The following is a 14,597-nucleotide window of genomic DNA, read 5'->3' as shown; positions in this document are numbered from 1 at the left end:
ACTTATTTGAAGCACGCGTCGGACAGTTTACAATTCCCCGAGTTATTCCAGTGCGGCCCTCATACATATTTAGCTTTGCCGCACAACTAATAATTAAACTTTAAGACTAAAAAATGAAATCCTACATTCAAATACTGTACGTAATAAGGTCTGTGCGTCACTTGGACCTGATTGGCTCAGCTGGTCTTTGGTGACGTGATCCTCGAATGGCAAACTCAAAACCCGAATCCCACGTCACAGACTGACGTCAATGACCGCCTGAAACAGAGTCCTTGAATGTAGGTCTTCTGCCATCATTTGGTCACTAATCATTTTCTTTGTCTTGCAGGTAAATACTTTAAAAAACAAACAAAAAAACAAAAAACAAACAAAACAAAAGTCATTAAAGATAGGTTATCCTTTCTTAATGTTCAAGCATCACAATGCAGGATGTAAAGAGAATTTTACATTTAAAAAAAATTAAATTGTACATTCAAATACTGTACGTACACTGGAAAAAGTGTGGCCCAGCTTAAATTAAAAAAATTGATGTCCATTTGTTGCATCTAATATATTTGACTTCACAGAATCTAAATAAAGTGGTTTGGTACAACATGACTATTTAATATTGACTCAAATCATATTAATTTACTTGACCCAATATTAATTCTTCACCTTTATCCAAGTTAAATTATTTAAATTTTAGTTTTGGAACCAAACTAATATATTTAAATTGAACCCATCAAATATATATAGTGCATTAATTAATTCATTGGCACCATGAAATTCTTTTTTTAAATATTTCATAAACTTGGTTTCATAAACAATTTGCATCCCTCACATCACACTTAACACACTCCAGCAACAGTTTTTTTCTAAGCCATTTATTCCTCAAGTAAAAAAGGACAAAAAAGTTGCATTTTCAGACAAACAAATATAAACATGTCATTGTTGCTCTACATCAGAGAAATGAAATAAAGACAATATGGCCTATCAAGCTAAATTAAATGGACAGAAAGCATTCACTGTTGTTGTACTGTTCAAACACATCTGAACTTGAAGGAATGTTGCATCTGTAAACATCATCAAAGAACTAAAATTCCAACAAAAGCACTCCATGAAAGTGACCCCGTGAGCCTGTATAACAAAGTGCTGTGAGGTGGTCTACCTCTTAAATAGATGCCAGTGGCAACTACATGCACACATTAAGCACACACAAATATACACTACTGTGCAGTTTTGAGTTCACCACTGAGTTTGCGAATCTTGGAAGTCATCTTGTTGGAACCAAGCTCCATCAGGATCTTCTGAAGGGCCTCAAAGGTGAACCTGAAACCCTGTGGATACTCCATGCTAAGAGCATAGCAAAGTCCAAAGAGCATTGCCACTCCAGCTGCAAGAGAAGGCAACTCATTGAGGACTTCCACACCATCAATGACAATCCCAACGTCTTGGGGCTGCTGTAGAAGGCTTGAATTCTCTCTGAAGACAAAGACTGCCATGATGGTCCTCTCCAGCTCGGCTTGATCTTTCTGGGAGACCTGAGGCAAAATATACGAAATATGCAACTGAACAACTGCAGTCTGGCACACCTCATTAATCACTATATACTGTATAATGGCATAGGTGGTCTCCCGTGATGAATAAAGTTGAATCATCATTGTGACAGAAAATATCTGGACATACCATGTATTCCTTTAGAAGGTCCTCAACACGTTCTCCCAGGTAGATGATGAGAGCTTTGAGGATTCACTCCCTTCGGAAATCTGCATCAGCACCCTTTAGGGACAATCAAAACGGCACCCTTGATAATTTCATCCTCTCAGCGCTTTCGTCACCCAACAAGATGAGGAGTCGGACGGGAGTCGCCATATTGCAAAGTTGGACCTCGAGTTGTTGATGTAGATGCCCTGACAGTCAGTGACGTTCAGGAAGCTGGAGTCAAAACCTGGGTGGCAGGAGAATAAAACGAAAGACAGAAGGAAAGAGAAATTATTAATTCACATTCACAACCACCTTGTGTCAACATACAGATGAGATGAAAGCTTTGAGTTGTAATAAGTAAGGTGCGTCAGTGCCCCTTTAAGTTAATCTAATATAAAACAATGCGTATGCACCCCTTTTCTATCAGTACAAGTGCCCCTGTCTGTTAGTCCATTGTCACAGTATGTCAGCCCCTCAAGGTTAGTCTATGTATTTGTTTGAAATCACACTTCATAAGATACCTGCCAGCATGCCATGACATATCTCTGAAAACACAATGCATTCGGAAAATGAAGTTCTTAACCTACAGTAAATGGGGCAGTGTCGTGAACAAAATGCATGAAAACCAGTTGTAGAGCCGAACAAAAAGTTTAAGGCTTAACAAGGAGATTCGCTTACCGAGAGCATTTCCTGTGAAACCGTTTTAACAGTTGGACAAACCAGCATGGCGAACACTGGGAAACATCACCGACCATACCATACAAGTATAATGCATGCACAAAACACCATTCATTTTCAACGGGCCTCGCTACCATTAACAAACTGGGACTTTACAATCATAGTGGTATAAACACACTAGACTAACTAATTGCTAACATGGCTTTACATGGGTTAAGCTAGTCAAGTTCACCGTGTAGCCGAGCTAACCGTGGTGGAAGCTATTGATTGGTAACGAATTATGCCTACCTTGATTAATTCCAGCTACAACCGAACAATGTACACATAGTTATATTTCTCGTGAAATACGTGTAAGTTCAGAAATTACACCACATTTAACCCAGCGAAAAAGAAAGCGTTTACTGGGATACCCACATTTAGGCGGGACTTTCAGCTTGCTAACCAGGTGACATTAACTCAGTCTTTTGCATTAATACAATTGTAGGCTTGTTAAGACACGTTTACATCAGCTTAGTTTAGTACTTACCGCAGGTTTATTCTTTGACGACGTGCTCGGACGTTAATCATTCCTTCTTCCCCATGCCGAAACCGACGAAGCTCTCCAAGCACTTCTCCCCAACTTCTTCTCACGTGACTCAGATTGAAAATATGACATCATTTCCTTTCAGCATGTTTTGAGAGGAACCAAAATATTTGCTTTCTTCCCTTCAGAAGTGTTATTAATTCAGTCTGAATCAAAATTGACACCTCAGAATGCAAAAAAATAGACTTTCACAACCAAGTCCATTATTTTACATTGTATTCAATGGTAGTTATTAGCTTGAATGAACAACTCTGTGCTACACTTTTTCCAGTGTAATAAGGCCTGTGCGTCACTTGGACCTGATTGGCTGAGCTAGTCATTGGTGACGTGATCCTCGAATGGCAAACTCAAAACCCGAATCCCACGTCACAGATTGACGTCAATGACCGCCTGAAACAGAGTCCTTGAATGTAGGACTTCTGCCATCATTTGGTCACTAATCATTTTCTTTGTCTTGCAGGTAAATACTTTAAAAAACAAACAAAAAACAAACAAAACCAAAACAAAAGTCATTAAAGATAGGTTATCCTTTCTTAATGTTCAAGCATCACAATGCAGGATGTAAAGAGAATTTTACATTTAAAAAAAATTAAATTGTACATTCAAATACTGTACGTAATAAGGCCTGTGCGTCACTTGGACCTGATTGGCTCAGCTAGTCATTGGTGACGTGATCCTCGAATGGCAAACTCAAAACCCGAATCCCACGTCACAGATTGACGTCAATGACCGCCTGAAACAGAGTCCTTGAATGTAGGACTTCTGCCATCATTTGGTCACTAATCATTTTCTTTGTCTTGCAGGTAAATACTTTAAAAAACAAACAAACAATAAACAAAACAGAAGCCATTAAAGATAGGTTATCCTTTAATGGTCGAGCATCACAATGCAGGATGAAAAGAGAATTTTTAGTCCAGATCTTTATTTAAAGGCCTGCATAAAAAGGAGGATGTGTGCAGTATATATGATTATACTTATATAATGTATATTAATTTTAAACAATATATAAGTGTGCCGTTGCTGGTGCATGTCTGATGCAAAGGCTTTCTAACACCTTTCTCACGTCACGACTCTGAAGATCGAAGGATGTTCTCAGCAGGTTTAATGACAATTAAAAGGGTAAAACTGAAATCAAGACAAAAAATACAGTAAATATGTGATCATATGCAGCATAAAATACACTACATTCAATTTCATATAGATGTGATGTGATCATCACATCTATATGCGTACATCTAGGCTACCAATTGCGCACCTGATAACCTCGCTATAACCTCGCATCTAATTAACATAACAAACATACTCTACCTTAAATCAACACATTAGAGCGCTATCGCTAGACAGAATCAATGTTACAAAGTTAATACATACCGGCAATGCAACCATACATGAAAGATTTCAACAGTAATTTACACTAACGGACACCAACGGTGTCTATTTCTACCGTTTAATAAAGTTTCGTTTCGAATAACAAAAAACTTACTACGTTGTAGTACCTGAAAATAACATGAGAGGACAAGCTATCTGACTTTCTTCTTGTATACTTACAAAAAACAACATTTATAACTTCAAAACAGAACGATAAGTATTATTAACCACTTATATAGTGTATAATTTCATTGTATAATCTGTTAATGACTTATTTTAATTGAAATGCGTTATTCTGATCATAATTGTAAGAGCCATATGAATGAAATGAATGATTATTGAGGTGACGGGAGCGCAGGCTTTTGACACTTGGGTGGTGGGTGTGTCGAGGTGGGCGTGGCTGTCACTGAAGGTATGAATGGGAGCCATACTGGCGTGCTGGCTTTCTTATGTTTGAGGAAGTGGGTGCACCGGGTGGTCATAATTTCTGTTGACCGTGTTTAATGCCGTTTATTGTTGGCACTATTGGATGGTTTGGCCTGGTCAGTCAGTGTAAGATTTGAAATAAGACAAAGTGGAATAAATTGATGATTGTAACAACAAAGAAGCGGCCTGGACTTATTTGAAGCACGCGTCGGACAGTTTACAATTCCCCGAGTTATTCCAGTGCGGCCCTCATACATATTTAGCTTTGCCGCACAACTAATAATTAAACTTTAAGACTAAAAAATGAAATCCTACATTCAAATACTGTACGTAATAAGGTCTGTGCGTCACTTGGACCTGATTGGCTCAGCTGGTCTTTGGTGACGTGATCCTCGAATGGCAAAATCAAAACCCGAATCCCACGTCACAGACTGACGTCAATGACCGCCTGAAACAGAGTCCTTGAATGTAGGTCTTCTGCCATCATTTGGTCACTAATCATTTTCTTTGTCTTGCAGGTAAATACTTTAAAAAACAAACAAAAAAACAAAAAAAAACCCAAAACAAAAGTCATTAAAGATAGGTTATCCTTTCTTAATGTTCAAGCATCACAATGCAGGATGTAAAGAGAATTTTACATTTAAAAAAAATTAAATTGTACATTCAAATACTGTACGTAATAAGGCCTGTGCGTCACTTGGACCTGATTGGCTGAGCTAGTCATTGGTGACGTGATCCTCGAATGGCAAACTCAAAACCTGAATCCCACGTCACAGATTGACGTCAATGACCGCCTGAAACAGAGTCCTTGAATGTAGGACTTCTGCCATCATTTGGTCACTAATCATTTCTTTGTCTTGCAGGTAAATGCTTTAAAAACAAACAAAAAACAAACAAACCAAAACAAAAGCTATTAAAGATAGGTTATCCTTTCTTAATGTTCAAGCATCACAATGCAGGATGTAAAGAGAATTTTACATTTAAAAAAAATTAAATTGTACATTCAAATACTGTACGTAATAAGGCCTGTGCGTCACTTGGACCTGATTGGCTCAGCTAGTCATTGGTGACGTGATCCTCGAATGGCAAACTCAAAACCCGAATCCCACGTCACAGATTGACGTCAATGACCGCCTGAAACAGAGTCCTTGAATGTAGGACTTCTGCCATCATTTGGTCACTAATCATTTTCTTTGTCTTGCAGGTAAATACTTTAAAAAACAAACAAACAATAAACAAAACAGAAGCCATTAAAGATAGGTTATCCTTTAATGGTCGAGCATCACAATGCAGGATGAAAAGAGAATTTTTAGTCCAGATCTTTATTTAAAGGCCTGCATAAAAGGAGGATGTGTGCAGTATATATGATTATACTTATATAATGTATATTAATTTTAACAATATATAAGTGTGCCGTTGCTGGTGCATGTCTGATGCAAAGGCTTTCTAACACCTTTCTCACGTCACGACTCTGAAGATCGAAGGATGTTCTCAGCAGGTTTAATGACAATTAAAAGGGTAAAACTGAAATCAAGACAAAAAATACAGTAAATATGTGATCATATGCAGCATAAAATACACTACATTCAATTTCATATAGATGTGATGTGATCATCACATCTATATGCGTACATCTAGGCTACCAATTGCGCACCTGATAACCTCGCTATAACCTCGCATCTAATTAACATAACAAACATACTCTACCTTAAAACAACACATTAGAGCGCTATCGCTAGACAGAATCAATGTTACAAAGTTAATACATACCGGCAATGCAACCATACATGAAAGATTTCAACAGTAATTTACACTAACGGACACCAACGGTGTCTATTTCTACCGTTTAATAAAGTTTCGTTTCGAATAACAAAAAAACTTACTACGTTGTAGTACCTGAAAATAACATGAGAGGACAAGCTATCTGACTTTCTTCTTGTATACTTACAAAAAACAACATTTATAACTTCAAACAGAACGATAAGTATTATTAACCACTTATATAGTGTATAATTTCATTGTATAATCTGTTAATGACTTATTTTAATTGAAATGCGTTATTCTGATCATAATTGTAAGAGCATATGAATGAATGAATGATTATTGAGGTGACGGGAGCGCAGGCTTTTGACACTTGGGTGGTGGGTGTGTCGAGGTGGGCGTGGCTGTCACTGAAGGTATGAATGGGAGCCATACTGGCGTGCTGGCTTTATTATGTTGAGGAAGTGGGTGCACCGGGTGGTCATAATTTCTGTTGACCGTGTTTAATGCCGTTTATTGTTGGCCACTATTGGATGGTTTGGCCTGGTCAGTCAGTGTAAGATTTGAATAAGACAAAGTGGAATAAATTGATGATTGTAACAACAAAGAAGCGGCCTGGACTTATTTGAAGCACGCGTCGGACAGTTTACAATTCCCGAGTTATTCCAGTGCGGCCCTCATACATATTTAGCTTTGCCGCACAACTAATAATTAAACTTTAAGACTAAAAATGAAATCCTACATTCAAATACTGTACGTAATAAGGTCTGTGCGTCACTTGGACCTGATTGGCTCAGCTGGTCTTTGGTGACGTGATCCTCGAATGCAAACTCAAAACCCGAATCCCACGTCACAGACTGACGTCAATGACCGCCTGAAACAGAGTCCTTGAATGTAGGTCTTCTGCCATCATTTGGTCACTAATCATTTTCTTTGTCTTGCAGGTAAATACTTTAAAAAACAAACAAAAAAACAAAAAAACCCAAAACAAAAGTCATTAAAGATAGGTTATCCTTTCTTAATGTTCAAGCATCACAATGCAGGATGAAAGAGAATTTTACATTAACAAATGAAATTGTACATTCAAATACTGTACGTAATAAGGTCTGTGCGTCACTTGGACCTGATTGGCTCAGCTGGTCTTTGGTGACGTGATCCTCGAATGGCAAACTCAAAACCCGAATCCCACGTCACAGACTGACGTCAATGACCGCCTGAAACAGAGTCCTTGAATGTAGGACTTCTGCCATCATTTGGTCACTAATCATTTTCTTTGTCTTGCAGGTAAATACTTTAAAAAAAACAAAAAAAAACAAAAAAACCAAAACAAAAGTCATTAAGATAGGTTATCCTTTCTTAATGTTCAAGCATCACAATGCAGGATGTAAAGGAATTTTACATTAACAAATTAAATTGTACATTCAATACTGTACGTAATAAGGTCTTGTGCGTCACTTGGACCTGATTGGCTGAGCTAGTCATTGGTGACGTGATCCTCGAATGGCAAACTCAAAACCCGAATCCACGTCACAGATTGACGTCAATGACCGCCTGAAACAGAGTCCTTGAATGTAGGTCTTCTGCCATCATTTGGTCACTAATCATTTTCTTGTCTTGCAGGTAAAATACTTTAAAACAAACAAAAAAACAAAAAACCCAAAACAAAAGTCATTAAAGATAGGTTATCCTTTCTTAATGTTCAAGCATCACAATGCAGGATGTAAAGAGAATTTTACATTTAAAAAAAAATTAAATTGTACATTCAAATACTGTACGTAATAAGGCCTGTGCGTCACTTGGACCTGATTGGCTGAGCTAGTCATTGGTGACGTGATCCTCGAATGGCAAACTCAAACCCGAATCCCACGTCACAGATGACGTCAATGACCGCCTGAAACGAGTCCTGATGTAGGACTTCTGCCATCATTTGGTCACTAATCATTTTCTTTGTCTTGCAGGTAATACTTTAAAAAACAAACAAAAAAAAAAAACAAAAAAAACCAAAACAAAGTCATTAAAGATAGGTTATCCTTTCTTAATGGTCGGCATCACAATGCAGGATGAAAAGAGAATTTACATTAACAAAATGAAATTGTACATTCAAATACTGTACGTAGAAGGTCTGCGCGTCACTTGGACCTGATTGGCCCAGCTGGTCTTTGGTGACGTGATCTCGAATGGCAAACTCAAATCCCGAATCCCACGTCACAGATTGACGTCAATGACCGCCTGAAACAGAGTCCTTGAATGTAGGACTTCTGCCATCATTTGGTCACTAATCATTTTCTTTGTCTTGCAGGTAAATACTTTAAAAAACAAACAAAAAAAAAAAACCAAAACAAAAGTCATTAAAGATAGGTTATCCTCCTTAATGTTCAAGCATTCACATGCAGGATGTAAGAAATTTTACATTTAAAAAAATTAAATTGTACATTCAAATACTGTACGTAATAAGGTCTGTGCGTCACTTGGACTGATTGGCTCAGCTGTTCTTTGGTGACGTGATCCTCGGATTTCAACCTCAGACCTCGAATCACACGACACAGATTGACGTCAATGACCGCCTGATGCAGAGTCCTTGAATGTAGGACTTCTGTTATCATTTGGTCACTAATAATTTCTTGGATCGCAGTAAATGCTCGTAAAAACAAAAGCCATTAAGGATAGGTTATCCTTCCTTAATTTACGAGCATCACAATGCGGGATGAAAAGAGAATTTTTAGTCCGGGTCTTTGGACGTGTATGAAAAGGCGGATGTGTGGACTCTGAAAGGCTCAGAGTCCAATCAGAGGCTGGTTTTAAACGGGCTGGTCTCCATTTCGGCTCTTCGCTGTTAACAAGCTCCTATCGTTTCTGCTCCCCTGGCGGGAAAAAGCAAGGAGGAGGCAGATGAATGCTTTAAGAACTTTATTCCTCTTTTGAACAAGTACAACGAACAGCTAACTTCCCTAAAACTAACACACTGCGCTCCCCACAACAACCGGACACTTTTTCTCGCTCTTCTTCCTCCCAGCGCCTACATGTTGTTCTCTACTGCCCCCTAGGAGAGAGGGGGCAGCAGAGAAAGACTGGGCCTGTAAGAGCAGGCAAACTCAAAACCCGAATCCCACGTCACAGATTGACGTCAATGACCGCCTGAAACAGAGTCCTTGAATGTAGACTTCTGCCATCATTTGGTCATAATCATTTTCTTTGTCTTGCAGGTAATACTTTAAAAAACAAACAAACAAAAAACAAACAGAAGCCATTAAAGATAGGTTATCCTTTAATGGTCGAGCATCACAATGCAGGATGAAAAGAGAATTTTTAGTCCAGATCTTTATTTAAAGGCCTGCATAAAAGGAGGATGTGTGCAGTATATATGATTATACTTATATAATGTATATTAATTTTAAACAATATATAAGTGTGCCGTTGCTGGTGCATGTCTGATGCAAAGGCTTTCTAACACCTTTCTCACGTCACGACTCTGAAGATCGAAGGATGTTCTCAGCAGGTTTAATGACAATTAAAGGGTAAAACTGAAATCAAGACAAAAATACAGTAAATATGTGATCATATGCAGCATAAAATACACTACATTCAATTTCATATAGATGTGATGTGATCATCACATCTATATGCGTACATCTAGGCTACCAATTGCGCACCTGATAACCTCGCATCTAATTAACATAACAAACATACTCTACCTTAAACAACACATTAGAGCGCTATCGCTAGACAGAATCAATGTTACAAGTTAATACATACCGGCAATGCACCATACATGAAAGATTTCAACAGTAATTTACACTAACGGACACCAACGGTGTCTATTTCTACCGTTTAATAAAGTTTCGTTTCGAATAACAAAAAACTTACTACGTTGTAGTACCTGAAAATAACATGAGAGGACAAGCTATCTGACTTTCTTCTTGTATACTTACAAAAAACAACATTTATAACTTCAAACAGAACGATAAGTATTATTAACCACTTATATAGTGTATAATTTCATTGTATAATCTGTTAATGACTTATTTTAATTGAAATGCGTTATTCTGATCATAATTGTAAGAGCCATATGAATGAAATGAATGATTATTGAGGTGACGGAGCGCAGGCTTTTGACACTTGGGTGGTGGGTGTGTCGAGGTGGGCGTGGCTGTCACTGAAGGTATGAATGGGAGCCATACTGGCGTGCTGGCTTTCTTATGTTTGAGGAAGTGGGTGCACCGGGTGGTCATAATTTCTGTTGACCGTGTTTAATGCCGTTTATTGTTGGCACTATTGGATGGTTTGGCCTGGTCAGTCAGTGTAAGATTTGAAATAAGACAAAGTGGAATAAATTGATGATTGTAACAACAAAGAAGCGGCCTGGACTTATTTGAAGTCCAGGCCGCGTCGGACAGTTTACAATTCCCCGAGTTATCCTAGTGTGGCCCTCAAACATCGTTAGCTTTGCCGCACAACTAATAATTAAACTTTAGACTAAAAAATGAAATCCTACATTCAAATACTGTACGTAATAAGGTCTGTGCGTCACTTGGACCTGATTGGCTCAGCTGGTCTTTGGTGACGTGATCCTCGATGGCAAACTCAAACCCGAATCCCACGTCACAGACTGACGTCAATGACCGCCTGAACAGAGTCCTTGAATGTAGGTCTTCTGCCATCATTTGGTCACTAATCATTTTCTTTGTCTTGCAGGTAAATACTTTAAAAAACAACAAAAAAACAAAAACAAACAAACAAAAGTCATTAAGATAGGTTATCCTTTCTTAATGTTCAAGCATCACAATGCAGGATGTAAAGAGAATTTTACATTTAAAAAAAATTAATTGTACATTCAAATACTGTACGTAATAAGGCCTGTGCGTCACTTGGACCTGATTGGCTGAGCTAGTCATTGGTGACGTGATCCTCGAATGGCAAACTCAAAACCCGAATCCCACGTCACAGATTGACGTCAATGACCGCCTGAAACAGAGTCCTTGAATGTAGGACTTCTGCCATCATTTGGTCACTAATCATTTTCTTTGTCTTGCAGGTAAATACTTTAAAAAACAAACAAAAAACAAACAAAACCAAAACAAAAGTCATTAAAGATAGGTTATCCTTCTTAATGTTCAAGCATCACAATGCAGGATGTAAAGAGAATTTTACATTTAAAAAAATTAAATTGTACATTCAAATACTGTACGTAATAAGGCCTGTGCGTCACTTGGACCTGATTGGCTCAGCTAGTCATTGGTGACGTGATCCTCGAATGGCAACTCAAAACCCGAATCCCACGTCACAGATTGACGTCAATGACCGCCTGAAACAGAGTCCTTGAATGTAGGACTTCTGCCATCATTTGGTCACTAATCATTTTCTTTGTCTTGCAGGTAAATACTTTAAAAACAAACAACAATAAACAAACAGAAGCCATTAAAGATAGGTTATCCTTAATGGTCGAGCATCACAATGCAGGATGAAAAGAGAATTTTTAGTCCAGATCTTTATTTAAAGGCCTGCATAAAAAGGAGGATGTGTGCAGTATATATGATTATACTTATATAATGTATATTAATTTTAAACAATATATAAGTGTGCCGTTGCTGGTGCATGTCTGATGCAAAGGCTTTCTAACACCTTTCTCACGTCACGACTCTGAAGATCGAAGGATGTTCTCAGCAGGTTTAATGACAATTAAAAGGGTAAAACTGAAATCAAGACAAAAATACAGTAAATATGTGATCATATGCAGCATAAATACACTACATTCAATTTCATATAGATGTGATGTGATCATCACATCTATATGCGTACATCTAGGCTACCAATTGCGCACCTGATAACCTCGCTATAACCTCGCATCTAATTAACATAACAAACATACTCTACCTTAATCAACACATTAGAGCGCTATCGCTAGACAGAATCAATGTTACAAAGTTAATACATACCGGCAATGCAACCATACATGAAAGATTTCAACAGTAATTTACACTAACGGACACCAACGGTGTCTATTTCTACCGTTTAATAAAGTTTCGTTTCGAATAACAAAAACTTACTACGTTGTAGTACCTGAAAATAACATGAGAGGACAGCTATCTGACTTTCTTCTTGTATACTTACAAAAACAACATTTATAACTTCAAAACAGAACGATAAGTATTATTAACCACTTATATAGTGTATAATTTCATTGTATAATCTGTTAATGACTTATTTTAATTGAAATGCGTTATTCTGATCATAATTGTAAGAGCCATATGAATGAAATGAATGATTATTGAGGTGACGGGAGCGCAGGCTTTTGACACTTGGGTGGTGGGTGTGTCGAGGTGGGCGTGGCTGTCACTGAAGGTATGAATGGGAGCCATACTGGCGTGCTGGCTTTATTATGTTTGAGGAAGTGGGTGCACCGGGTGGTCATAATTTCTGTTGACCGTGTTTAATGCCGTTTATTGTTGGCACTATTGGATGGTTTGGCCTGGTCAGTCAGTGTAAGATTTGAAATAAGACAAAGTGGAATAATTGATGATTGTACAACAAAGAAGCGGCCTGGACTTATTTGAAGCACGCGTCGGACAGTTTACAATTCCCGAGTTATTCCAGTGCGGCCCTCATACATATTTAGCTTTGCCGCACAACTAATAATTAAACTTTAAGACTAAAAAATGAATCCTACATTCAAATACTGTACGTAATAAGGTCTGTGCGTCACTTGGACCTGATTGGCTCAGCTGGTCTTTGGTGACGTGATCCTCGAATGGCAAACTCAAACCCGAATCCCACGTCACAGACTGACGTCAATGACCGCCTGAAACAGAGTCCTTGAATGTAGGTCTTCTGCCATCATTTGGTCACTAATCATTTTCTTTGTCTTGCAGGTAAATACTTTAAAAAACAAACAAAAAACAAAAAACAAACAAAACAAAAGTCATTAAAGATAGGTTATCCTTTCTTAATGTTCAAGCATCACAATGCAGGATGTAAAGAGAATTTTACATTTAAAAAAATTAATTGTACATTCAAATACTGTACGTAATAAGGCCTGTGCGTCACTTGGACCTGATTGGCTGAGCTAGTCATTGGTGACGTGATCCTCGAATGGCAAACTCAAAACCCGAATCCCACGTCACAGATTGACGTCAATGACCGCCTGAAACAGAGTCCTTGAATGTAGGTCTTCTGCCATCATTTGGTCACTAATCATTTCTTTGTCTTGCAGGTAAATACTTTAAAAACAAACAAAAAACAAACAAACCAAAACAAAGTCATTAAAGATAGGTTATCCTTTCTTAATGTTCAAGCATCACAATGCAGGATGTAAAGAGAATTTTACATTTAAAAAAATTAAATTGTACATTCAAATACTGTACGTAATAAGGCCTGTGCGTCACTTGGACCTGATTGGCTCAGCTAGTCATTGGTGACGTGATCCTCGAATGGCAAACTCAAAACCCGAATCCCACGTCACAGATGACGTCAATGACCGCCTGAAACAGAGTCCTTGAATGTAGGACTTCTGCCATCATTTGGTCACTAATCATTTTCTTTGTCTTGCAGGTAAATACTTTAAAAAACAAACAAACAATAAACAAAACAGAAGCCATTAAGATAGGTTATCCTTTAATGGTCGAGCATCACAATGCAGGATGAAAAGAGAATTTTTAGTCCAGATCTTTATTTAAAGGCCTGCATAAAAAGGAGGATGTGTGCAGTATATATGATTATACTTATATAATGTATATTAATTTTAAACAATATATAAGTGTGCCGTTGCTGGTGCATGTCTGATGCAAAGGCTTTCTAACACCTTTCTCACGTCACGACTCTGAAGATCGAAGGATGTTCTCAGCAGGTTTAATGACAATTAAAAGGGTAAAACTGAAATCAAGACAAAAAATACAGTAAATATGTGATCATATGCAGCATAAAATACACTACATTCAATTTCATATAGATGTGATGTGATCATCACATCTATATGCGTACATCTAGGCTACCAATTGCGCACCTGATAACCTCGCTATAACCTCGCATCTAATTAACATAACAAACATACTCTACCTTAAAACAACACATTAGAGCGCTATCGCTAGACAGAATCAATGTTACA

General features: G+C 37.9%; 1 protein-coding gene and 1 long non-coding RNA gene across 2 annotated transcripts in view; one reads left to right on the top strand and one right to left on the bottom strand.

Moving 5' to 3' along the window:
• gba1 (glucosylceramidase beta 1) overlaps positions 1 to 14,597 on the top strand; it is an 89,104-nt gene that overhangs the window by 57,339 nt on the left and 17,168 nt on the right. The window lies entirely within an intron of this gene.
• LOC145547734 (uncharacterized) lies at positions 874 to 3,215 on the bottom strand. Its single transcript, XR_014084038.1, has 3 exons — positions 2,888 to 3,215; positions 1,666 to 1,927; positions 874 to 1,520 (listed from the first exon to the last, which is right to left on the bottom strand). It is a non-coding gene; the product is annotated as an uncharacterized LOC145547734 (long non-coding RNA).

The sequence above is a fragment of the Poecilia reticulata genome, chromosome 16 (assembly GCF_904066995.2).
Source record: "Poecilia reticulata chromosome 16, P_reticulata-male-v2, whole genome shotgun sequence".
NCBI lineage: Eukaryota > Metazoa > Chordata > Actinopteri > Cyprinodontiformes > Poeciliidae > Poecilia > Poecilia reticulata.
The sequence above is the reverse complement of the archived record's forward strand: the minus strand, read 5'-3'. Positions and strand labels throughout refer to the sequence as shown.